The sequence below is a fragment of the Ambystoma mexicanum genome, chromosome 5q (assembly GCF_040938575.1).
Source record: "Ambystoma mexicanum isolate Mex_15411 chromosome 5q, UKY_AmexF1_1, whole genome shotgun sequence".
Classification (NCBI taxonomy): domain Eukaryota; kingdom Metazoa; phylum Chordata; class Amphibia; order Caudata; family Ambystomatidae; genus Ambystoma; species Ambystoma mexicanum.
The window spans coordinates 580,285,268-580,313,004 of NC_090933.1; positions in this window are offsets into that span (position 1 = coordinate 580,285,268).

The window sequence follows — 27,737 nt, forward strand, 5'->3', positions numbered from 1 at the left end:
AAGATGAATTGGAAAATGAACTTTTGAACAGTTATTGTGAGACACTGATGGTTAAAACTCAATGCTCTTGTTAGTTTGGTATTGAACTGTTGGTAATTTACAGCCAAACTATTTGGGAATATGCACCGTAAACTACTCATGTATGTATACATTTTATTCAAGCCAATGTTGGTCTGTGTCCATGAACCAACTTCATAAAACCCTGGGATGAAGACTCTTAACGGGACTAACTCGGGAGTAGACGGATATTAATTGACATTATATTGAGGTGACAGAAATTGCCTTAATATGCGAAATGGGTAACCATCAAATAAATGAGCCTGCATGAGTGCCTGTATTCATATAGAATGGGCATGGACATGGGCATGATACATTAGAGGCTGCGTTCTAGTGCATGCCACATTTTGGCAATCTAACGATGGGACCAACATAAACTTGTACTCAACGCACGGAGTATGGCCGCATTGGTCAGCCTAATGCCCAGCGTTTGTAATTAAGCACAACATTTTGATTAATTCAAAATTATTTTATCAGGGCACTGATCTATAAGGCTTCAATGTTAAATGTACTAATGGTAATGCACAATAAATACGTAATGAGTGGGCTTGAACGTAATACCTTGATGTATTGAATTGAAATCCCATTAGCGATACATCATGTCAAGATGGCCGCCACGTTGCAGGTATGACAGCCTTGGCTTCCCGATGGCTGTTGTCAGGGAATGGGAAAGGAATAACCACAATGGGATTGGGGTTGGGAAGATCAGATGATCAGACAATACTGCCGGTGTGCTAATGGGACCATCTGTTCCCTTAGGCATGCTGCAGACTTCCTAACTGGACACGGTCAGAAATCTTACATGAAATCGTTACAGGTAAGTTTGGAAGGGGTCATTTTTATTATTTTTATTTATTATGTATTAAGAATCAGGATTGGTCAATTATTTTAGTTTATTTTTATTTAGAGATTCAAAAATGGAGACATGTCTGTGAGAATGGGAGGTCAGTGGTATACAGAAATATGAATGTGTTTACTGTTTAAGTTAGCATATTGTCAGAAAAAGTATTGACTTATGTATATGAACACTATTATTTTCTATAGAAAATAAGGGAATGTGAACAGAAACTAGGAAACCACATCAGACTGGTCTGTGAAGAAGGATAGCTCAGATATCCGAAACACCTCTGCAATAACATTTAAACATGAACATATATTCTTTTGTTTTTTTATTTATTAACGTGCTATATAACTATACAAACAACAGTTTTTCAGCACATAATACAAAACAAAAATATAAAAATTTGACCCCCACAATTCTTAGCAATCCAGAAAATCTCATTGCCAATTTCTTCCTCCTCCCACCCATTCATCCCACTCATCATTAGATACCTTGTAACCCATCTAAAATTAGCATTAACTTCCTCCACAGAATAGTAAAATAAATAATACAGGCTTCATTATTGCCATTTAAAAACATCATCCACAATGCATTGTCATCACACTCAGTTATTCCTAGCGCCACACATGCAGCAATCATCAAGGGCTCAGCAGCATCACAGCCTGTTAGGAGATATTTGGGGGTTTCTATTTTAGTACAAAGCCTACAATAACAGAGTGACCACAGTATATGGACCAAACTCCAGTTATTTTCAAGGACTTGACCATATGTATTTTGATCTTTGAATAGATCCACACCAAAGAATTACCCACACAATTTTGAATGTAATTAGGGGTTAGGACGTGTTCTTTTTTATGTTAATTAACCTTTCATGTGGGTGATGAAAAAAGTGTTAGTTGACGTAATTAGAAATGTGCAAATCTTGCAGCTGAAGTCACAATTGCTCTGGGATCTTTGGCTGAAGCCATATTTATGTTTGAAAGGTGACATTTATATAAGTATACATTTTGTGGAAACATTAAAAAGTGTATCTTTAGAGAAGAGACTATGTTATCTTGATTTAATGTGCAAGAATTGATGTATGACCATTTTGAAAGGGAATTCCCTGTGCATGGATATTATCTGTTAGCAACAACGGGTTTTGGATAAATCAGTTATGGTTACCATCATATTTGATTTAAATTTAATATTTTTAAAAATGTATTGATAATATATGTTTATGTTGTTACCTTAAAGTTATGATTTCTTTTGTTTCTAGACTTGTTTTTGTTGGTTTAAGCTTAACTCTTTGTACAAAAATTTCAAATAATTTCCTATGCACCTTTAAGGTTTTGTAATTGTTTTTAAAATGTTTTTAAGTACTATTATATTTTTCTAATTATTGAAATGTATGAATGTTTGTTAGAATTGTGTTTTTATGTTGCTGTGTAACATTTGAATTAAATATAACTTTTGTGATGGCCTTCACATCACCCCTTAAAGCTGTCCCTTGCCTCTAATGTGAAAAAGAACCTTTGAAAGAAGTCACATTAAAAATACCAAATTTAAAGCTTGAAAAATTCCAATTAGATTTTATTTCTTTATAATACCTTTTAGAAAAATACAAATTAAAAATTCTCAAAGTTATAATATGAAAACTTGTAATGTTCTTGTTCAATGTTTTCTGGGTATCATTACGAAAATCACCAGAAATTGAGGAGTTTGTAAAACTAGACTTTCATGTAATTCACATTTAAATAATATATATTTTGAACTTTTATTTTGTTTTAGTTGATGTTGGTATTGTTACATTATGTTGTATACAGTATAAAACAAAAATGTAAAGTCTCACTATATGTTTTATACATTTGTAATATTTATGGATTTGTTTAAAAATTGAAATTCATTATATTTGTGTTTGCTGTATTTTTTATTGATCTTTAAAATGATATATAAATGATGTACTACATTTTAGTTTTATAAATAAAAATTATTTCACGTATGTATTTTAGGTAATTATATTGAAATGGTACATGTGTTTGATCACATTTATCAAAATCTATAATTTAGCTTTGGTCGTATTATTTATTCACTTTAAACGTGTTCTGTGTGGTAAATGTGAGCATGTGAAAAACATACTTAAGTAGATTTTATAGTTATTTATTATTAATATATTTATTGTATGTTCATATATGTAAGTTTTACTTTCTGATAGAAGATATAGTTAATTATGTATTAATAAAGGTTAACACATACATCTGTTTTTTAAGAGTTTTGAAAAATAAGATTTTTGTGTGGCATGATTTATGATTATTTTTAAAAAAGTTACTCTAGAAAAATTATAATATTTTATTATAATACTTTTATTATTAATATACACATATCTCAGTCTAACACATTCATTCTTATTAAAAAGCAACAGCCCACATTTATGAATACACAACAAAATGCAAATTGAAAATGAAGACCACATTTCTTTGTATCCGAATGCTATTTTGTAAGAACACCTGTTTTTAATAAATATTTACCTTTTAAAAGTATGTCTTAATTGATGATACTTTCATTTTTACAGATGAGTAATTACATTTTTTTCTCCCACTGCAAGTATTGTTCCACATTTTAAGCAGCCTGAAAAAGACTATGCATACTCTAGATCAATACATGGTAAATTTAGAAGTGACACAGAATCACCAACTTTATATGTTTTGGGAACTTTAGAAGGTACAGGTTCTCGTCCTTTTTTCTACAGTTACAGTTTCTATATGTTTTCTTTTAGTATGTTGTATTTTAGTCATACTAACTACTATGCAGCTTTGAAAGAAATGATGGAAAGTGTCAGGTCTGGATGTTGTGATCCCTTTATCTCTAGGAGTGGAACAAGTGAAAGCTGAAATAGTGACTCATGAAACCAAGGTGTCTATTCAAGCCCCTTGCCAGTGTACTGAAAATGGGAATGCATTTGAATTCATAGGTCTTTCTGGCATTGTCAATCCAGAAATTACCCCGTAGTAGAGCAATCTTGAGATCATCAAGGGTATTATGAGCTTCTGAAAAATACTCACCCACTGGACTCTCGTCAGTACATCGATTGACACTTTGTCAATGGAGGTTCATGCGTTTCTGTAGATGTTAACTAGGTTCCCCAAAATAGTATCGATGTCCGGAACATTTCATGCACATAATCAAGTAAACAATATCGCTGGATGCATATGTAACCCAACCCGTCACATAATTATGTAGTTCTGTCCTGTGTGGGGTATCTTGATTGGGTCTGAAATGTTGATTTGTGGGCTATTTGTGTGTAGTTTGCTTCTGGCCATCATTCCCTTCAGATTGACTTGTCTAAAAGCAAGGAGGGCATCTCAGAAAAACTTCTCTCAGATGTTCATCTTGTTGCAGGATGAGTGGGAGTTCCTTAACAATCTTGCAGAGGGCTTCCAGCTCTGGATCGTATGTGACAACCAGTTGCACCCTGGTGTGTGTCTCTTTCATTCTGTATTCTAAGAAGTTGCTCCAGCGGATTTGTGTTGCCCTGTGAATCTGGTGGTCCACAATTCTGCGGTTGTATCCATGGTTAATGAAGACTGATCTCAAATTGTGTATGTCTTTATCCCGGTACCTTGGATCTGAGCATATTCGATTGTATCTTTATGCTTGGTTGAATATTGTAGCATGTTTTGTGTGCACTGGGTGGAAGCTGTCACTCTTCAAGAAGCTGGCACGGTCAGTTGGTTTGCGATATACTGTGGTCTGCAGCTGGCCATCTTTTATTGTTATGGTGGTGTTGAGGAAATTTACTTTTTCGGAAAGTAGGAGAGTTTGAAGTTGATGGTTGCATGCAAGTCATTAAATATTCTGTCGAAGTTTAGGAGGTCCTGTACCCCAGCAGTCCAGATTAGGAGGATGTCATCAATGTAGCACAGTTATCTCAAAGGTCTGCAGTCACAGGGGCCAAGGAAATTCATCTCTAACTGTACCATGAATAAATATGCATACTGTGGCACCATTCAAGTGCCAGTGGCTGTCCTCCTCATTTGGAGATAAGTAGCAGAAGCAAATGTGAAATAGTTGTGCGTCAGGATGAATTCTATGCACTTGCCCATAGTGTCAGGAAATGGATCGCCAAGAGAATTCTTACATGCCTCAGTGCCATTGATGTGGGAAATGCTTGTGCAGAGTGACTCCCCATCCATGGTTGTCAGTAATGTGCCCAAAGGGAGCCTATATCATCCAGGTTGTTCAGTAGATCAGTGGTGTCCTGGATGAAGCTGGGTGTGGCTCTTACCAGTGACTTCAAGATGTTCTCGACCCAGCCAGAGATTTTCTCAGTCAGAGTGCCTGACTCAGAAATAATTGGGCATCCAGGGTAGTTTTCTTTGTGTATTTTGGGGAGCATGTAGAAAGTACCAGTTATTGGGTTATCTGGTACGAGGCCATGAACGTGTTGCTGGATGTCATTTGGAGGTTACTTGATGATCTTTTTGAGTTCCCTTTTGTATTCTTTTGCTGGGTCTTCCTGCAGTTTTTTGAAAGTTGCCTGTGCGCTCCTACACATAGTCACAGACTGCTCATCCTTTGTTTTCTGTTTGATTGTAATACTCTTGTTGCTTTTCAGAGATTGTACACCCGCCCTTTTTGGAGGTGTCAAGTTATAGGAATGTTCAATGCATTTGTCCAGCATGGTTGATGTTACTCTATGTCTAAAGCTTTCAATTTATTGATCCAGTTTTGGGTTGCGTCCAATATCCAGAGTGCATTTGGAATTTTGTTTTCTAGCTTTGTTTGTGGCCCAGTTGTTGGCAATTTCATTGCTGTTCTGGCTGTCATCCGGTTTGTCAAGTACAAATTTCTTTAATCTGAGTCATCCGAAGAAGGTCTCAAGATCGCTGCACAGTTCTATTTTGTGAGTGGGCTTAGAGGGGCAGAATGTGAGCCCCATGGACGGCAGTGAATGTTTTGCTTTTGTTGGGGTGTAATCTGAGAGGTTGACAATACAGACCTGTTGTTGGAGCATGTCACCTTTCGTTGTCCATGCATTGTTAGGAGCTGCTGCACTGTTTCTCTGTCTCTGTCTCAATGCTTCAAGCATCTTCCTCTTGTTGCTCAGAAGAGATTCTTGGAGCCTTTTTGTGGATACTTGGAGTTTGTTCCGTATATGTGTGTGCATTGCCTCTGTATCAATAATAGTTTTGATCCATCCTTGTGTTGTCCTTCTGTGGTTGCAGCAGACACTAATAAGGTTATTTCTAAACCTTTCTGATGTCCTGATGCATATTTTGTGTGAGAATCTCGTGGTGTAAGTTGAAGCCATAGGGTTTTTGATTGTGAGTCCCTTTGGTAACAGATTTTGTCTCCTGCATTTGCTGTTCAGCTGTGCTTGTTTTTCCAATAGTTTCTTCCGCTTCATTTGGGTGCAGTACATTGTGGTATCTTCCATATTTCAAGCTCAGTTCACTTGTACCCTGTTAGCCAAGGGTTGAATAGAATGTTGATCTAGAAGAAAACAATGAATTGATACCTTAATTAGGCTAACAAATTCATTTGTTTTGCATATTTTTTTAACTTTCGTGGAATGTCTCCACTTCCTCAGGCAGAGATGAAATGAAGCGCTGGAAAAACATCACAGCATTACAGCTTACGTAACTCCTCCTACAGATACCCCATTATCTGTGCATATATAACACATATATCAATACATAAATATATAAATCTGGTTTTGAATCTGGTGTTCATACATTGGATTCCCATGGAATCAACCTGCTTTTTACTCCTGCTAAAAGCAGACGCAAATCAATTGTAAATGCCAAATATCATGCTTAAATGGCAAGCAGTATTTACAGTTTGCACATTGGAGTGCAAAAAGAAGGCATACATCCAATGAGCCTGCGTTCACTCAATCTTTATGCATGTTGTAGTGTGGACAATGACAATTGCACAAAGGAGACCTTCTTGCACTTAGGTGAAAATGTAACAGGGCCCCTTTGTGCAATTAATGAGGTTTCAGAAAATGACCTTGTGTCTATTATTGGTGCGAAGATTTGCATTTTTTCTAAAGGAGGACCTCTTCCGCATTCAAACAAAGGTACCTTTTCACTATTCATGTGCTGAGGTTCATGGTCCTTTTCCAGTGCCTAAAATGCACATTTCTAAAATTGCATTTAAATTGCATGATATTATAACATTATATTTCTTACAATGTTTACATGTCAAGTGAAAGAACATCAGTAACAGATCAAGCCAAAAACAGCCGACCAAGTAAATCTACATAGAATAAAGCACGATTCGCCCTGCATTCCTACTACCCTGCACATTGTCCATTCCAGACCTTGTCTGGCCCTCCTGTGGTCGTTCTTTGCCATTTATAGGTATGGCCAGCCGTCATCTGAAGCCATCATATGCAGGCACAAGTTATCCCTAAAAAGGGGGGTGGTATAGGTGAAAAAGGCATGAACAGCAAAGTACCTCTGCACAGAGGGAGATGTTTGAAGGCACTGGTCATGACAAAAGACCCAGACAGCAAATCTTACAAACTTAAACTGTTATAAGATTAAAGGACTAGAAGAAGGGGAAACCATGAGAATGGACAATGAGGAATGACAACAACAGGAGCAAGAACACCAGGAATCACACTTACTTACTTTTACAGACGTTCATATGTTCATAGGGAAAGCAGCCTCTTTTGGCAAGCAGTGAAAATGTGACATGTTGCGATTGGAAACAAAGGGCACTTAACAGCACAATCTTGAGGCTGCAATTTTGGGATTGGAGAAAATAATAGAATTAAATTCCAGTCGACATCTTTCAATGTGTTGTCATCTAAATTGGCTCCTGGGTACCACTGTAGCATTAGTCCTGACAAAACACCACACGCAACAGGTGAGCATTTTCATTCTGCACGTCCTTGCTGCTTCGTCTCAGATATCTGGCTCTGCTGCACCTCCAAAGCAACTGCATAGTTCACAGCCAGCCTTCTGACCCACCGCCCCCCCATGCACAATTCACAACCAGCGCCATAGCTTATATGCCTCCTGATGCTGCTCTGTTCATGGACTGCTCAACATCTGCTGCAGGTCTCACCTGTCTGGTGTTAAATACATGAGTTCTAGACAGACCAAAAGCATGGTCATTCCGGCTAAAGGGTTACTCAAAGAAATAGAACAGTTTGAATAAAATAGTCTACTGGGTAATGTGGTTTTACCAAAGTTAAAAAAGTATTTTTTATTTGTCACTATTCTTGACACCCGTTAATGTGAGACTTGCTAGGACATTTCAGACTGTCCCATCTCTAGATTACATTTGGCCTTCGATTTCGAGAGTAAGAGAATGATTTTCTTTCACACAGACCCGGAGTAGAGACTGGATGTGAACCAATGCCCTAGCTGAATTGTAACGTAGTGCTCCACGTGGGTTGTATACGTCCTGATGAACCAATTCGATGATTGAGGCAAAGGACAAGTCTCGCAGTCCTGTTCTGGATTAGTTGCAGAGGGCGGAGAGTAGAGGCAGGTAGATTTAGAAAGAGGCTGCTACAGCTACAGCTATCCCTAACTGCCATTCAAGATTGGTGTGCCGCCAATGATCTTTGTCTGAATGCCAGCAAGACTGAGATCCATCCTCATCGGCACACCTACGCCATCCTTTCCCCTCACTCTCTGGCCGGCTTCCCTTGGCCCTCCTCCTACCCCCATCTGCGAGGCTAAGAACCTCAGGGTCATCTTTGACTCCACCCTTTCCTTCTCCGTTCACATCTCTGAGGTCTCGAAAAAGTCAAACTTCCTACTGCACCTCCTCAGAGGTACTCTGCCTTTCCTCTCCTTCCCCCAGACGCTCATGGTATCTCAAGCTCTGGTTCTCTCTAGGTTGGACTATTGTAACAGCCTCTTTCTAAATCTGCCTGCCTCTTCTCTCCGCCCTCTGCAACTAATCCAGAACAGGACTGATCGTATCTCTCCAGCTCTGAAATCTCTCCATTGGCTCCCAGTGGATGCAAGGATTAAATTCAAAACCCTCTGCATTGTCCACAAGGCTTTCTGGGGCCTGGGTCCAAAATACCTTCAGCTATCCCTCTGCAAATACCTCCCCTCTTGAGCTCTTCGCTCCTCTACCTCTAACTCCCTCAGGGTCTGTCGCTTTTTCAAAGAAACGAGATGGGGATAGATCTCTGGCTTTTGCTGGGGCCTCCCTCTGCAACAGCCACCCTGCCACTCTAAAACTTGAGGAGAACCATCTCTGGTTCCGGAAGCCCCTCAAGACCTTCCTCTTTTCTTCTGCCGTCGCTCCCCCTCTCCCCTGCTGATCTTTTCTCTCTTGGCACCGTGCACCTGGCCACCATCTGTCCTCCAGGCCCAGGTACCTGCTCACCCTGCCACCCTCCCGCACTGTCTCCAGGCCGCTCCTTGCACTGGGGTCTGTATTTGTACCCATACAGCCCCCCTTTTTCTTCCTGCATTTATCAGACCTACCCTGTCTGCTGCCTTAAACCTAGCACTTGCAAATTGCTGGCTGCACTACCACTGTTTGTTGCCTTTATTATTTATTTATTTATTCTTATTTATCTGCTTCACACTTTCCACTTCTCCCCCCTTCCATGCACTTTTCCCCTCCCCCTCTCCCATGCACTTGCGCGTTCTCAATGTCACCGGGCCTAGTAAGATCGCTGTTTTGTTCTCCCCAGTTCCCCTCCATTTCCTTGTCGCGCTCTGAAACACTTGTGTGTGAACGCGATAGAAATAAAATATCAATATTAATATCAATATCAATAGGACAGTTTTCGTTAGTGGATTTATCTGTTTTAACAATAAAGACTTGTTACTTTTATTTATTGTGTATTTTGTGGAGTAGAACCTGTGTTGAAGGACATTTCCGTGTCTCTTTACACCCATGGAAGGTCATCTAGCCATTCAAAATGAAGAGCTACTCAGTGTATTTCCTGGTTTTTTTGACCACCTAAACTTTTTTTTTGACCAAGAAATGCATCCATAAGTACCCCTTTCCAGGAACTATGCAAATGAAACAAATCTTATGAGATCCAACCCTCAGAGAACCTATAGCTTTGAGAAAGTACCTGGTGCATGAAACACATTGGCTCTTCACCAACTCAGTGGCATAAGCAAATAAAAGCAACACATTACCATTTTAAGAGGGATAAATCCACTCATGAAAATGTGTCCTAATTATCTTATTGGTTGGTCAGAACTGATGCAATGGTGGGGTCTTTAATTTGTTTATTATTTATATCGCACACCGAACCCTAGGGTAACTGGGTGCTTGAGACACTTAGAGGTTACATACATGGTGAGGCAGTATACATTGAAAGCCAATATAGACACAAGAGGTTGGGACCCTAGATACGGGTGGGTCAGACAACCGGAGACATGTGTACAATGGAAGGTAAACAGTGGTCAGATAAACATAACGGTAACATATTAATGTAAGGGCTTGTTGCTCAGCCAATTTTTTATTCTAGCTTTGAAGGTGAGGAAGGAGGGTTCTTGTCTGAGAGGGATGGGAATAGAGTTCCATTGTTTGGCAGCTTGGACTGGGAAGCTGGCTCCTCCAGCTGTTTTTAGGTTGAACCTCGGAACCACAAGGTTGTGAGAGTGAGAAGATCTGTACAGCAGTACTGTGTGTCTAAGTAGAGTCTCCACTTTCTTAAGTAAATATTTTCTCACCGGTTTGGATTGTTGAACATTTGAGATGTGTTTCACATGTGCATAGTTGAGAAGTGGGGGAATCCGAGTTCCTGTTACAACTATCTTCACAGTGGACCCAGAAAGAGCTTTTGTATGTTTGGAGGCTTTCATCACTCTTTCATTGCTGAGATATGACAGAAATGCAGTCTACCTGTACCTTCATCTTATTTCCATGTAGATCAGTCTTCACAAAGTCATGTCATACCAAACCACCAACAACGAGACAGAAGGCAACCCCAAGCCCCATTTCATTTCTCAAATCTTGTTATGCTTATTAATATACAAACAATTCAAAAGGATTCTTAATTTCAAGCTAGTAGGTTCATCTTCTCATGGTAAGTTAAATATTTACTCCTGATGTCTCTCTCTTTAGAGCCACCCACCCCTCGCCCACCACCCAAATTAATTGATTGTCCGTACTTTGCTCTACATCTTTTCTTTAGGGTTGTTCCTGCAGATATAAAGTTTATCATTTAGTCACATATCATCATCCCTATCAAGACCTTGGTCAATACAATACTTAGTGGACAAGCTGGCACCACCTGGCGGGAAAATTAATTGCATAGTGCAAATTAAAAATATGATGTTATAATTTAGTTCTACATTATTTTACTTCACTAGGACAACATTGGAAGTTGGGCACAATGTCTTGGGTGCAATGTTCCACTTTACAGGTGTTTCTAAAGAAGTGCTTTAAGTGGTGTAAGAAATCAAGGGGGGCTATGGAAAGAGGGTGTGGCCAAGTTGTGCTGGTAGTGGCCTAAAGGAGGGGCTGGAGACTTAGGCAAGGTCCACCTGTGGGGTACATTTACCCACCCAGCAGAATTCCCCTCCATCGCCAATCTGCACTTCAGCAGTTACCCGCAAAATGGCTGTGCTGGCACTGTTGAGCACTATCGCCTTGCCTTAAAAACTGTGTTATGCAGTCACCAAAATAATGGCAGCGCTGTCTTTGCCAAGCACATATGGGGCAAGATGGAACCGGGAACACACCAAGAAAGGCTGCCAATGTGTTTCTGTTAGGCAGAAACCTGTGCAGTTCCCTCTGGGACCACTGCAAAAAGTTTAAGTTTACAGGAGTTAGCAGTAAACCCAATTGGTAGCAGTCTGCACCACCCAGATTTACCTGGTAGCTGTGGCTGAGCAGTCAGACTTCTCTCAAGACGAGTTAGGCCGTATTTGAAGTATACAGTATAGGGCAATTTACACAGTAGAACAAGCAGACACTGATCAGAGCTTGGGTGTAAAGATATATAATTATTTATTTCAAAACACATCTATGGAAAACACACTGGCACTAATATGGCAAACAACTTTAATCACAGTTACTATAAGTATATATCAATCCCATAACAATATTTCGACAAGTCTAGGTTCAACGGCACCACTTATTTGCAGACAGAGGTGAATGCTTTAACCTAGATGGCACTCTAGTATTTGTTAGAAAGGGAGAGAAAAAGGCAGGGTATGAAACCAACTCAGTACCAACACTTTTACGAAACAAATGCAAGGCGAGCAAGGCAGGGTCGACTGTAAATCACAAAGTTCAGAGGCCAGGCCCACTCGGAGAGAGGCAAGGCTGTATGTTCCAAAAGTATCACAGTGGAAATGCACTTCAAGTCTTTGCAGCAAAATGTCACAGAAAGGTTGGACCAGTTTTGAACAAACGTTTAAGAAGGTCTGGAGGCGACCCAGTGGAAAGGTAAGGATTTAAGACACCTCACGCTAACCGTTTCAAGGGAAGCTAGGCGGACACAGTACCTTGCAAGTGTAGAGCCAGCTCCGGCGGGGGCAGTTGTTCCTGGTGGTGGATGCAAGTCGGGGCTTTGCGGAGTGCTCCGTCACAAGGCACCACCTTTTGGTCGTGGTACAGTGGTTAGTGGCTATCCCGTTGCCAGGGTACTCAGCACGGGCAATTCGACCACTAGACGTCCTGGAAGCGAAGAAAAAGCAAGGGACTGGTTGTTCCCACCAGTCAGGGGAAGAAGACTCTCCAGCAGGGAGATCTCCTCTGTCGTTGGGAAGTGATGAGTCGGTTCAGCAGGGCTCCACCGGAGGTGTCGTCGTTGCAGGTCGGCTCAGCTTTACCCTCGTCGGATTCTTAGGTCCTGTGGCGACTTCTGAAGTTCCAGTCCCAAAAGCCCTGCTTTTATGCAGAAAACCCCCATTCATTCAGCATAGCTGTCAATCAAACATGCTAAGTGGTGAGCGGGGCAGCTCACCACTCGGGCCAATCACACAAGAGTGCGACTTGAGTTGGCAAGTCAACTCAGTCCAGGGTGCCTAAACCCCCTCCCACACCCCCTGTGGTACCCAGACAGAATGGCACCACTCTGGAGGGCTTCTGTGCAGAAGCCCGCCAAAAGTGGAACAAAGGGCTCAACCTTTGGTTCGGAGTTACAGAGGTGAACACATACGCCATTTTAAAAACCGAGTTCTGGCAGAAAATACCAACCGGTGGATTTATTTAAGACAAATAAACCAGCGGTATGTTAGAGACTAATGTGAAAAAGTATTAGCCTCCAACAGTGGGAAGAATCCCATAGGAATATACTCGCGGTCGAATATAAAAAGTAGTATCCACTGCCACCAGCCAACACTCGACGAGGGGGACGGAACAGTGCCCCCTCGAACAACAGACCCAGGCGTAATCGAATTACCCCTACCAGTACGTCCACAATAGGATGGTTTGTTCTAGTTCTGTTAGTAAATGTAGGTCTAGTAAAGCCAATGGTGACTTTACATGCACTGGGAGACAGTTGGCAGTCCCAGGGTATGGAGTCTATGGTGGGGATCCTCTAGGACACCCCAGTGTTACGGCACGGAGGGTGCGGTGTAACACACATAGCAAAACACATGAGGCCCTATGGAGTAAAAGACCCCATAGCCCATAGAACACATTGACATTCAAAGAAATCAACCACATTCATGTCCAAGAGTGGGAAGAAAAGAGTCTCACTCTTGGCAGGATGAAAAAAACAAACTCCAGAAATCCAGCAAAGCTGCTGGGGGACTCACTCGTTTAGGAAATTCAGCCTAAACAGAGAATTCTCCCTAACAGTTTCCTGATGTGCACCAACGAAGAAAGTTGAAAAGCAGCGCTGCTTTGCTGCTGGCCCAAAATTTCCTATTAAAAAAAGAAATATTTTACATTTAAAATGATGCCGCCCTGATGCTCATTTTCATCTTTTCAACAATACACAATCCTGATCCTGTGAGACCCAGCTATGCGCAGCCATATACAAGTTGTGCTCTAGCAAAAGAAAGCATTTCTCACTGAATGCCAGGCTGTGTCAGGAAAAATCTGTAAAATCACAAACAACTTTACTCCCAGGCGTATGGAAAAACACTTGACCTTTTGCTACAAAATATCCCAAATAAACCCTTCAAAAGAAACCCTATCTTTCTGTTCATATGTTATTTTGACAGATGCTTGTGCATTGGAAACATGACTGGGGCTTTGGAAAGTTTCAGAAAATGGATGTAAGAAGGCCGCATTTGAAAGTGACAGCCCAGCAGAATTAACCATGTGGAAAAATTGTTGATTTATTTTTCTATTTATTTTTAATTTAAATTTTTTGAATTTATTCAGGGAACACCTTTATCAAAAGTTTCAAGCTTATCTTCCTTCGGATCTGCCGATACCTCTGGGAAGGGCCGGCAAAAGCCCTCTTCTTCCTCATCATCTGGGCAGGTTCCGCTTTCTAAGAGGGTGTCGAAGGTTTAGTTGCCTCATTTATCTGCCGGAATGATAGGTCGATTAAGTTCGCCATGGCCACCGTCCATCTGGTGGTTTCTCCAGATATTAATCTTTTCCATAGGTCATCTTCTTGTATCATCCACGGATTCGATATCAGAGGTAAAAGTTAAGTAGATCTGTTTTGGGGGGCGTTATTGGAAATCTAATATAATGTTTTATTCCAACAACCATGCTTTTGGCTCAGGAAAAAAATGCATTTGCTGTACTGGGGAACCAGTAAAACAGGTTTGTATTCTCTTGGCTTCAAAGGACATTTGCTTTCTGGGAAAATAATTTTCTGCCCCCCCAAATGGCCAGCCCCTTGGAAACTCTGAATGGACTAAGGGGGAGAATGTAACACACTCATCAGACTTTGTGTCTGGGCTCTAGCCTGTTACAATAGTGTTCCAGGAAAGTTAGGTGAGAAATTGCAAATAACACCTCTTCTCAATTTCAACTGGGGGGCTTCAAAGCCAACTCCAAGGCAGCCTTGGAAGTTATGCCCTTATTTGGTAGACAATGCTGGCCATCTGGCTCAAAAGACTATTTTATTAATAAACTTTAAGAATTGTATCTCCATAATTGGACAACGCAGTAATGCGAAAGTTTTCACAGTTTAGATGAAATTTTGGTGGCTTTAAATTAAGACGTGGTAGCCTTCACTAGCATATTGGGGACGGAAATGGCAGATAATTGGATATACTGGGGAAAGTGTATATGGTGCCACTAATATGCCTTATGATAATATGTACACATGTATAAAGTTATAGAATTTTAGGTAAAATATTACTCACTGAAAATGATGAAAAATGATTAGACTGATGAAACAAAATACTACAAACTTGGGAGTTGGACTGCCATGCTCTGTGTGAAATATGTAATCTGCCTACGTACGTTTCAAAAGTGCCACAACTGTAAAAAAAAAAAGGTGCATGTTTGCTGGTTTTAGCAAAAGTAACTTTGGGGTGATCCTATGCCTTGTAAAGGACACATCAAAAATCTGATGTCATGCCCCTGAAACCCAACCAGCTGACAGCAAGGCAGTAACAATCACCCCTGACCAATCCAGTTGTTAGAGGCATGACCAGCCTAAACCTGCCCCACTGTAAAATCCTGTGATGTCATCCACCTTATAAAAAGGGGGAGCTCACAGAGACAAAGGACACTCTCTTCTGAATTTTCCAGCGCCTGCGTATCCAGACATTTTATATTCATCCTGCAAGATTCCAGTCTCCACTGCCAGAAAAGGGATAGTTGATCAAGGCCCTTCCATCCAGGCAAAACCGCCATTCAGAACTAAATCCCCATAACAAAATCCCACTAATTCAGGGAGAAGGGGGAAAAACTTGTGGTACCCTTTTTGAGAGTACCCTGTGACCAGACTGGCTTTTTGCCCTACTACCTGCATGCCACTGTGCCTTGACCAGACCTTTGCCCAGCTGTTTTCTGCTAGGAGAGCCCTGTGGTGACCAGGGACCAGATATTGCCTTGAGTTGAGAAACCTGGTTGGCTGTCCCAAATTCCAAACTCCAGCGCTGATTGTGAGTATCTCCCCATCGCATCACAACACATATCCTACCCTATCTTTATACCTTGTCTGTGTTCCACCTCTAAGTAATCCCATAAATACCCTGATAATTTGTTTAAGATAGAATGAATTCTCTGTGCATCCTGTCCTTGATTTTCTAGTGTTAGCGCAATTCTTCCACTCATTTCTGTCATTTGTAAGTCCTTAGTCATATTTGGAGTAAATTAATTAATTTCCCATAAAGAGACACGCAGCATGAAGGAGGTTAAGACGGCCGCTTAACCTGTTTCATGGGCAGCGCTATCTTCTTGATAATCTAGTTTAAGTAAAACTTGTCCTTTCTTTCCAACCCGATTTTCTCTGTTAACTGTTTTTATTTTCTGAAACCGAATCTCCTTCCACATTGAAAATCTCATCCAGTTATTCAGCTAGAGTCACTCATTCACTTCTATATTATCCCTGTGATGTGCATCTACCAACCAGGCTACAAACCGCATTCCGATTCTGTCTATGTCACCCGTTTTATTTACAAAACGTGTTGACATTTAAAACTGCAAAAGAGAAAAATGCAACTTTCCAACGTGTGATTTTGGCTCCACTGTGTAATTACTTTCAAGTTGATTTTTGCACTGTATGCCCTTTGTTGATACCTTGCCTTGTAGTTGCTAGTGTTCTTACATCACTGATACTTTTAGAAATCATATTTACCCCATTTCTTTAACCGCACATATAAATTAATTATTTAGCAATTCCGAATGTCATTTATGCAATTGCAAAGGATTTCAAACCTGATTTCTCCTCCCATTTTGTGAAGAAAGGTTGGATTTTAATTCTGTTTGCTGCCTAGTATCCCTGAGTCCTTGCTGCTCCTTTCTAGCCATCAACATTCCATTAATAGGGGTTTCAGGGAGCATTGCAGGAGGAAATCTTAACTCTGGTGCTATCTACCCGAACAGTAAAATTGCTCCTATTCATCTGTGCTTTGGATATGTTCTAGTAGAAGGTCAACCAAGTGTATTTCATCAGTTTATATTGTAATTATCACCCCATTGGTAATTGCTGCCCAATATTAAAATTGTGTGATTTTCTTTGAATTAAAATAAATAAGTGTTACATTCCCACCAACCGGCCTGGTTCATGGTCCATTGTGAAAGGGGGTGTGAGATGGGTTGGGTGCCAGCTCAATCTGAATTCTAGGAAATAAAGTAAAAGAATTCTAATTGAGCGCTCCATCCTAGGCTGAGGACAAGGGTCCTGGTCTGGTGCGTGACGCCCGATTAGAATACTTAACAGCTTGGGGGCTCGTGACGGGGATTGGGTAAGTGTTGACACCCGTGGCAGCTTAACACAGCAGGCTAACCTTCAAGGTAGTGAGACTTAGTGCGGCTAGAAAGCTGTGTTACGCTGTAAAAAGCGCCCCTCAAACATAGACCCTAAGTACCAGGCCTGTGTATAAAATTAAAGCTAAATCAACCCCAAACTAGACAAGAAGCAACAGAATACAGGTTACCCTTATATTAATAAATAAATAAAGAAACAACACTTTCCAAAATTACCACTGTAGAGATAAATATGGCGAGGGAGCACCTTCTGCACAAATTATTTGCCAGATGGGAATGGGCAGAGCAAGATGAGGTGGTCTGGCTAGAAGAGATGATGCAACAGGTCCACGCCATGGACATGGATGTGTGGCAGGATGGTGGCCTATTACATCAAGCTTTGTTCGAGTTGTGCATGACTCCAAAAATGTAAGAAAAGCAGATTAAAATTGTCAGAATCACGGACTACATGTATCTCCATATGGGAGTAATGCAGAAAGCATGAAGAAAATAGAACTCTTGCACAAAATTAATCTGAACTCTTAACTCAAATCCAGACTGAGCTAAAATTAGCAGAACAAAAATTGCAAAAGAGCCAAGATTCTGAGGTCCAAGTTCAGAACTACATCAAACAGTTAAAAGAGGACTTGGCTCTACAACAGCAAAATAATGTAGACAAAGAGGCCCAATTAAATGCCTTAATAGTGGAGTGTCAAGAAAAGGCTGACTCTTTGGAAGAGAGTCAACTGAAATTAAAACATCAAGTGAGATACAATAATGTCAGCGCAGAGCAAATGGTCACTTTACAGAATCAGATAAAAAAATTAGAAGATGAAAGTAATAAATTAACTATGAAAGAACTCCACTCCCAAGCAGAATTTGATCAAGAACGCCAGAAATGAAATACTATCAAGCAACAAAGGGATGACCTGGCTGAACAGAGGGGCGGCCTGCATCAGGAAAAAGATGCCCTATGTCAGGAAGTTTGCAAGTTAGCACCCTAAAAATAGATCTACAGGAAAGAGAGTTAGCCCTCCAGAAACTAAATGAATTAAAAAATGAATATGAAAAGTTAATGGAGCACACCAGATGAGTAGAAGGTGCTCTGGAAGAGAAACCCCAAACTAAAAATGCGCAAACGCAGGAGGTGAAACTCCTGCAACAAAAATTGTCTCATTGTTCCCAAACCATACAGGCAGCGCAAAGAGACAATGAGGCCCTATGTGAGGAGAAAAAGGCACTCCACAAGCAGGTAGCAGCTCAAGAGCGGGTCATAGAGGCCAGTCAAGCCCTGATAGAAGAGTAAAAAGCTCAGACCTTTGCCTATTATCAAGAGGTAGGGGCTGAGAAGGAGAAACTAGGGAGGTTGGAGAAAGAGTATGCCAGGCTAAATCCAAACTTGAGGTTCCCTGAACAAGTAGAGAGGAACAGGGCTATCCCTGATCCCAGTGGGATTCCCTCTGCACTAAGGGACACAAACACCTTTAATACTTTGTGCATTGTTGACTTCATGTCTACTGGTTGACATGAGCCAGAAACCATGAGGCCATCAGAATTAAATAGGCCTAGCATGATGGAGCTGACAGGTCAGCGCCCCTCAGAAATTGATGGACGGGCGTCCCTGTATAGATACACAAATATTTTGCTGGATGTCTCTGACCAGGAATCCCCCTATGAGGAGAAAGGCAGTGAATTAGAGCTGCAAAAGCACTATCTCCAAAGGGACCATTTGGTTTGGTTTGCACAAAAACAGCATGAAAGGAGTCCCCAAAAGAGCATTCTGAAGATCTCCACCCAAGTGGGGGGGATCCTCTACCAACCCTGGAAGCAGGGTGGAGTCAGAAGACTACTCTACTGTGCGCCACAGGGGCGAAGAAACTAGGGCCCACCATTCTGTGAGCCCCTCACAACTCAAAGAATCAGGGAGTACCTAGAAGATCATGCAGGGTCCTCAAACAGTAGCGCCTCTGAGACTGAGGGCGAGTGGAATCAGGTGACGTGGAAAAAGAAGGCAAATAAACAAAAGAGAGCACTGGTGAAAGACCCCATTAGGCAGATCAAGGCCATTAGGAATTTCATAACACTGTACCACAAAAACGCAAATTATTCTGTTTGGGAGCATTTGGAACTCTATGAACAAATGATGGACACTTTTCACCTTAAAGATAGCCAGAACTGCGTAGATTATGCCAAATGGACGTTCTCTCCGGAGTACTCCAGCTTCTTTGTTGGACTGGAAGACCAAAACCATTCAAGATGGTGCACCTACAGGGCAGCCATCTTGAAACACTTTTCCCCTCACAGAAACCCCCAAGAGGTTCGCAAAGCAGCCTACAATTTGCAATGCAGAGAAGATCAGGCCCCACGAGAATTCGTGCAGGAGCTAAAACGCACCTTTGCACAAACCACTAGGAGGGTGCGCACGGATAGCAGAGAGTTTATAACTACCTACTTTCATGCACTTACAAAATACATCATGACCCAGCTGGTGAGAGATTTTCATGATAAAAGAACCCTGGACTGGGTAATCGAACATGCTACCTGGATCTATGAGGTCATAAAAAATCTGGTAAAAAAACCCAAACCAACCATCACCCCTGCTACTGCTAAGGTGGCGGAGGTAAAGGTTGCCCCCTTTTTTGGACCTAGAAATGGGGGGGCCTAAAAATGCACCTACCCAAAACCAGCAAAATAAGAGGCAAAGAAGGCCTTCTAACCAATCAGCAACAGGTGGCAGTCAGGGAGGTAACCCTAACTCTCCTGATTATATAAGTCCCAGATACAAGGGCAACCGGCCTATCTTGGGGTAGGTATGGACTCCCCCATCCCAAGGGGGGATCCAACCAGGTAAGTATTGCCTCAGGAAACTTACCTCCTAACTTCCCTCAGGAGGGCAGTAATCCCCCAAATCCTGGGTTAAGTTTCTTTCCCCGGTATCTACAAAACCTCAACCTGTAGGAGAACCCTCCTTTATTTCAGTCCAGACCACCCAATCTGGGAGAGGGGAGGCCAAGTGCAAAGGGTTACCAAAATATGAACAAAGACCCCCGTACCAGCCGGAAAGCGTGTCCCAACTGGAGCGCCAGATCCAGAATCTCACACAGGATCTGAGTTGCAAATAGTGGGCTCAGCAGAACCCTCAGATGAACCTGTGGCTCAGAACCCTGCAGACCAAGGGTCTGGCACTCCAGAACAATGACAGGGAGAGAACCCCGATAACACACCTGTTCCAGAGGAGGAGGCACGGGAGGAAGGGGGGTATGAAGCCCTAGAGGAAGCTTCCTTCCTCACCCATGAAAAGCCCCTGGACACCCCGGAACCAGAACTAAAATCTCCTGCCCCCTAAAATATGCAACCTAGGGAACAGAGGGTGGGTAGGAGAAATAAAGACAACACAAAGGCCCATTTTGTGGAGGAAGTTAGTGTCCTCCAGTTTGAAGAGGAAGAATCCTTAGAGGATTCTGGGAAAACAATCCTCTCCTTCAGGGGCAGGGGAATTCCTCCCAAAGAAAAATGGGCCCCAAGAGATCTGAATGAAGACTGGGTGGGTGTGGAGACTGATTCAGAGTCACCCATCCCGGAACCCCAGAATGGTCATCCTGAGAGAAAGGTATTAATGGTGGGATCCTCCCCACAAACTGGTTCTAGGGACTGCCTCCAGGTAAGAGAGGGCAGCACAGAGCTATGGGAAAAGGGGGATTCCGAAATCCCATCTATTTCAGGATGCCAGATTTTTATTACAGATTCCCAGACTCCGGCACAGAAAATTGTCCAAAACACCACCGTGCCAGAGTCCAAAATAAAGAAATTGACCACCCAGCTTGCCCAAAATGCCCATTGCCATTAGGTTTTTGGACCTCATAGATCCAGGTAGCCGTTCGAGTGCAAGGGCAATGTGCATTTTCAGCACTGGTGGAAACTGGATCCCAAGCCACTCTTCTGTCGAAAAGGGCCTTTGAACAGCTAAATTCAGGAAGAGGGGAGAGACACCAGATCCCTCTCACCCCTCTTCCTGGGCAACTCCAGAACTTCAACAGGAATTAAATTCCTGTCTAGGGGACTGCGGATTTGGAAATAAAAATTGGGTGACACAAAGTGAAACACATGGTCATAGTCGTGACTCCAGAGGGAACACCCTGTCTACTAGGGAATGACATCCTGCGCAGGTTGTCCCCCTAATAGACTGTGTGAACAAGGTCCTCTGGACTCAGACTAACAGGCCAATAAAATTAAAACAGAGTGTCAACCATGTTAGTTTAACTGGCAATTGGTTGTACAGAAATCTGATCATATTGAGTTTCATTTCCAGAATAATCAAATGCCCGACAGTACAGTGATTGCTGTAGGACAACAAACTGGTGATGGGAACTCCTCTCCATTCCTTAAAATCAACCTTCCTTCCAGTTTCAAGTGGCATTCCACACTGGAAGGAAATACTTTGAAATTTTATACTGATTCACAATTTGAAAATACCAATTCTATGGTCAAAAGTGATGAAAAACCGGCTGAAAGTTTAGCTGACATTCAGAAAATTAGAGAACAGCTGCTCCTCCCTAGTCAATTAAATGTGGGGAAGGAGTCTGATCTTGCCAGAGTGTGCGTGAACAACTGAAAGAGCTTCATCAGTGAAGCCATGTTCAGAAAACTCCCAAAAGATCCAGCCATTTCCTCATTTAAATTGATTGATAAGTGGGAAATGGGCCTGGAAACTCCAAATTCCAAACCTCTCCTCCCTAGCAGGTGTATGCTCAAAATTTTTATAGGTGACAAAAACATAGAACATAATTGTTCGGTTGTGCGAGATGTCTCTGCTGCATTCTAGTTAGGCAATGACATTCTCAATCGGTTTGCAATTAATTTGGACCTGATATATTACAAGGGCTGGTCCGGACTAGGGGACAATGTCATGGGCTTTCATGATTCAGAAAAAGCATTTCGGTCAGCCCAATCGCTGCTGTATGCGGTTGAAGTTCAAATTGGAGAGGAGGTCACCATCCTAGGATGGACCCGGAAATTCCCACTTGAATCAAAACTTAAAAGAGGACAGGAACTGCAAAATCCTGACGCCTATGTACATCTCAATGTCCATCTCCAACAGCAGGGGTTGGGGATAAACCCAACACCATTAGTCAATATAGAACACAACACCATTCCAATATTGATGGATAAAAGCGATTCTTGGAGTATCACTCTGGGCACAGGCACCATTATTGGAATGGCAGTTGATGACCAACATTTTTCCATGGATCTAGGAAACGAACAGATAGGACCAATCCCCAATGACTGCTTTGGCAATGACAGTGACAATGACATACCACAGACAGGATCTTCAGCCGGCAAGGAGGGAATTTCCTGGTGTACCCTTCTGCCCTTACGGGAAGGAAGAGGTGACCTGTGACATCTGGCAAGATGAGGTGATATTCCAGGTCCACAATGACTGCCTCTCCTACCTGAAACCCTTTGTCCAGCTTAATACTCTAAGCAGAGATCTCTCCACCCAGCTGGAGGAGGCCGCTGAGATAGCAAAACCAAAGTCTTTCCAGGCTTCAGGAAAATGGTTGAAGAGTGGGTCAACCTCGCTGATGCCTTTGAGACTGGTGAGCAAAGGCAAAAGTTGAAACAGGTGTTGTTAGATTTTCAAGATCTCTTTGCTGTGGACTTGTACGACTGTGGTCGCACCGAGGTCCACACTACAACAATTCCCAAGAACCCTGGAATGACTCCTGTGTTTGTGAAGCAATATCACTTGCCTCTCACATCCATGCAGTCTCTGACAGAAATAATCAGAAACCTTGAGCCCCGTGGGATAATTAATCCAGTCCACAGCACATTTAATGATCCAGTGCTAAGGATTTTAAAACCAAATGGCCAACGGAGACTCTGCCCAGATCTTAGGGAGATAAATAAACTGGTCCACATGTCCCGAAGGCCTCTTCAATACATTGACCAAGGACTGGCACAGATCCAGGGGTCAAAGGTATACACTGCCATTGACCTGACAAATGGGTACTGGACCGTGCCTGTCAATAGGGAGGACCAATACAAGCTGGCCTTTACCTTCGGGGGCAGTAGTACACTTGGACCCAGACTCCTTTCGGATACACAAACTCCGGCAACAAATTCAACATCTTCCTAAACAAGGCCATGCCCAACTTGGGTGAAAGGGGTAACCTGCCTATGTGGATGATGTCTTGATAAAAAGCTCAACTGTGGAGGAACACATAGAGGAAATCATTATGTTCTAACCCAGTTGAGGGTTGCCGGAGCAAAGCTGTCCTTCCAAAAGGCACAGTGGTGCAGGACCCGTGTCAACTTCTTGTGATGAAAATACTCCTGACGGTCTCTGTCCCCAGGAGAAGAAAGTGGAAGCACCCCTAAATCTAAAAGACCCCACAACTCTGCATGAGCTAAGAAGTATCCCTGGACTGACTAATTACAGTAGGAAGTTCATTGAGGATTACGCAGAGGTCACAAGACCCCTGATCCATCTGTTGAGGGGGGGTCAAGTGCTATTGGGATCGAGAACAAGCCGAGGCAGCAAAGCAACTGAAAAGAAGTCTCTCACAAGCACCTTGTCTAGCTTACCCTGTCAAAAACAAGGAGTTCTTCTTAGAGACAGGGTTCTCGAATACATGCTTGACAGCAGTATTATATCAAAAGCATGACAAGGTCAATAAAGTCATCTCCTATGCAAGCATGACTTTATCCTCTGTGCCTCTGTGGGGGGAAAATTCAATGATTGTGAGAAGGCACTCCTGGCAACGGTGTGGGCATTGAATTACTGCCCGTTCATCCAGGGGGAACACATCATAGTGGAGACTCCACACTAGCCTTTACAATACCTCCAAAGTGACAGAATCCAAGCCGGAAATGGCCAAAACAAAAAGAGTCCCCTTGTGCAAGGTCTGGCTGACTTGCATGACTGTGCCAGAGAAAACTGTCTCGAGGACAAAAGTCTCAAAACCCAAGACAACATGGAGGCATACCTGAATTCACTGCACAAAATATATGAAGAAGACAAGTGCCAGAGAATGCCCACAGTTTATGTGGACGGGTGCTCCAACCATGTTGATAACAACAACGGGGAAAAGGAACTGGTGGCCGGCATTGGGAATGCCTGGGTGAATGATGCCCCGGAACCCTCCGCTGGGTACAAAATTGGTCCCTGCAGCAGTCAGGTGGCGGAGTTGATGGCAGTTCATCAGGCCATCCTCACTGCCGTTCAACACCAACTCCACAAACTAGTCATAATCACTGATTCAGATTATGTACGGAACGGGTTTGTGGAGCACCTGGTTAATTGGAAAACCAGAGGCATGCTGTGTGCTAATAACAAACCACTCAAACACGGCAAGCTAATACAAAATATTGATGATCTGGTGACCTCTAATGGGATGACCATCTATTGGAAGAAGATCAAGGGTCATTCCAGAATAGGGGGGCCAGACAAAACTGGAAATGACCTAGCTGGTCAGCTGGTCAAAACCAGAGCCATCCAGGCAGATCTCCTCGAGATCGAGTCCCTTTTGGGGGAAATCCAGGTCACTGACGTCACTAGGTCCCAGACAAATGCTCACAATGAACTCTCAACTGCCTAATGGAGTAAGGAGACCCCAGATTCTGATTTAGATGCTGATTTAATCACGGCACAAAAAGGGGATCTGATTATTGGGAAATGTTATCAACAAATTGCGGATCCTGAGAACTCCATTGGGAAAGTGGACCTCAAGGTATTGATTAAGTGTCCCAAAATTTTTCCGAATCCAAGATGGTTTGTTGATAAGGAGATCCATCTCTGGTTGTGACCAGTGGGTGGTACCTACCACATTCCGAAGCCTGATGCTAAATCACGAACATGACGCTGCCACAGCCGGTCATTGGAGGTTTCACAGTACTCTAGAAATCTTGCGGAAGGTTGCATACTGGCCACACATGCAGCAGGAACTCGACCAATATTTGAAGGGGTGTCTTGTGTTCACTCACACACCAAGCTCCCCTCCAGAAGAGGAGGGTGACACTGCCTTGGGCAGATTTACAAGTAGATTTCATCGGGCCTGTGATTCGCTCCTCTAGGGGGAACAAGTACATGTTAACCGTAACATGCTTGTTTACCAAATGAGTGGAATGTCTCCCGGTGTCATGATTCCTGCCCCTCATGTCCCCAGCCCTCCAAGATGTCAGACTGGATCCAGGCCACGAACACCTACATGGCCCTCAAGGGCCTCTCCATCCCTCCAAACACCGACTTGGAGTCAGACTTGGCGCTTGTGGCACCAGACTCACTCACTCCCATAAGAAAACATTGGGGATTGGACTTGTAGTGCATTGATGGGGACAAGATGGATGCCCCCACATATTTCGGTTCCCAGAACTGCATGTGCGGTCTAGTCTTTTGGGTGTGGTTCGGCACAGAGACACCTGGGATACTCAGAGACAATTTAAGCCACACCCAGGCTGAGAAACATGCTTTGTGTTTTCTACACCTGCAGCGTGACACTCACCGTGTTCGGATCGGTCTCCAGTAGGCCTGCATCTTTCTTCTGCGCTCAGCTCCTGCAAGGACAAGAACACCGTTAGGAACAGTCTTACCTTGCGGCGCTTCTGCCCATCATTCATCGCTCCTTCTGTTCTGCGGGCATCTTCGGGGGTGTCATTCCCATCCCGGCATGCCGCTTCCTAAGGAAAAGGGAAAAGAACAGAAAAAAGACATTAGTAAGCATTCTGCAAATCTTCGCTTATTTTTAAATACTGTACGAGCTTCAAACACTTACCTGAATCCCAGCCGCTCTGGGGGAACTCTGTCTCCGGAACTTCTCATCCATCTGCAATAGAGAAAAGACATTCCAGATTAGCGTGGAAACATCTAGAGGCGTCGCATACCATGCTTACCCACCGCATTTGTTCTTCATAACCGGCATCCATGCTAAAAATGTTGCGGCACCTAAAAGACACAGAAAAAGAACTCAGTTCAATACAAATACGAAAGGGGTGCATTGCACATCGCGCTCTCACTCACCTTCAGCGCTACTCATCTCAGCAGCACGCCGCCATCCCGGGATGCCAGCCATCATCTAAGGAAGGAAAGGAACGAAGTTAGAGAACTGTTGAAAAGGCTCATTATACCTACCTGTCGGACTCTTGCCAGTGAAGTAACTAGGCAGCAACGAGCCTGCATCAATCAACGCACCCCTGCACTGAAAGCAGGACAAAGAGCACACTATCCAAGAAAACAAGGTGAGCTGTGGATCAAAGGGAAGGGTTGTACCCCGGGGAAGAAGGGGTTCAAGCACACAGAGACAATAGGGAGTTAAACTCTACCAATCCTGTGTTTCAGGCCCAGTCTCAAGTTGAATAGCCTCCAGGGAAGGGTTTGAGGTCGTAAGAGGTCAGAACAGGCTGAGTGACGTCCCCGTGGATACTGTTGAGTGTTACAGAACGCAAAGCCGCACATCAAAATCCACCTGGGCGTCATGGAAACATCAGAAACCGACCAGTTAGCCCACATGTTGGGGCAGCTACGTTCCGAAGTACATGCAGCCAGGCAGGAGACCAACACCCTGAGGAGAGAGCTGATAGTAGCCAAAGAACACACTAATGATTTAAGCCGGCAACTTCTCCAGTCACAAGCAGAGCATACACCATTGCCGGGAAGCGTGCCCTCGATGCCAGCACCATCAGCCAATCCCGTTCAGATAACCCTTCCTGGGGCAGTTCCCTTGGCCCTGCCTGAACAGTTTACGGGGGATCCCAAGAGGTTTCCAACGTTCAGGAACCAGTGCCGCCTGCACTTCCTTTGTAGGCCAAGGGCCTTTCCGAATAACCAATCACAGGTCGCTTTTGTGCTATCCTACCTGAGTGGTAGCTCCGCAGACTGGACTGTACCCTTTGTGGACGAAGACGATCCTTTGCTGCATGACTTCAGGGGCTTTCAGCAGGAGATGGAAAAGCTGTTCGCCCGTCGTACTCATGGGCAGGCATTAGACAACGAACTTCTGTCCCTACGCCAAGGGAATCAAGACCTATTAACATACATAGCCACGTTCAATAGACTCGTAGTTGAAGCAGAATGGCCAGTGGAGAAGAGAACCACGTTATTTCATCGGGGGTTCTGGGGGGAGCTCAAGGATGTTCTCGCACAAGTAGTGAACCCCCCGAAAGACATCTCAGAATTTATTGACCTTGTTGTTCAACTGGATCATAGGTTGCAGGACCGAAGAGCAGATCGAACCAGACCAGACCCTCGGCCTATGTATGTGCGTTGAAAGGACAATACTGCCCGAACAACGGAAGGTTCAGGAGAACCAATGCAAATCGGGGGGATCAGATCCCCCTTGACTAAAGCGGAAAGGGATAAAAGGAGACAGCAGCAGTTATGTCTGTACTGTGGAAGGTCAGGTCATTTCCTTAAAGAGTGCCCTGTGAAGCCACCGAGGAGGATGGTAGGGGCCACGGACAAGGAAGATACCATCAAGGAATCAGAAAACTCCCCAGCCCGGCAAGTGTAGGGGTCCACTTGTCGAGCGAAGAAAGTGAACTACAGACCTCCCATTTTGCACTATCTGTGGTCTTGATCAATCACCAA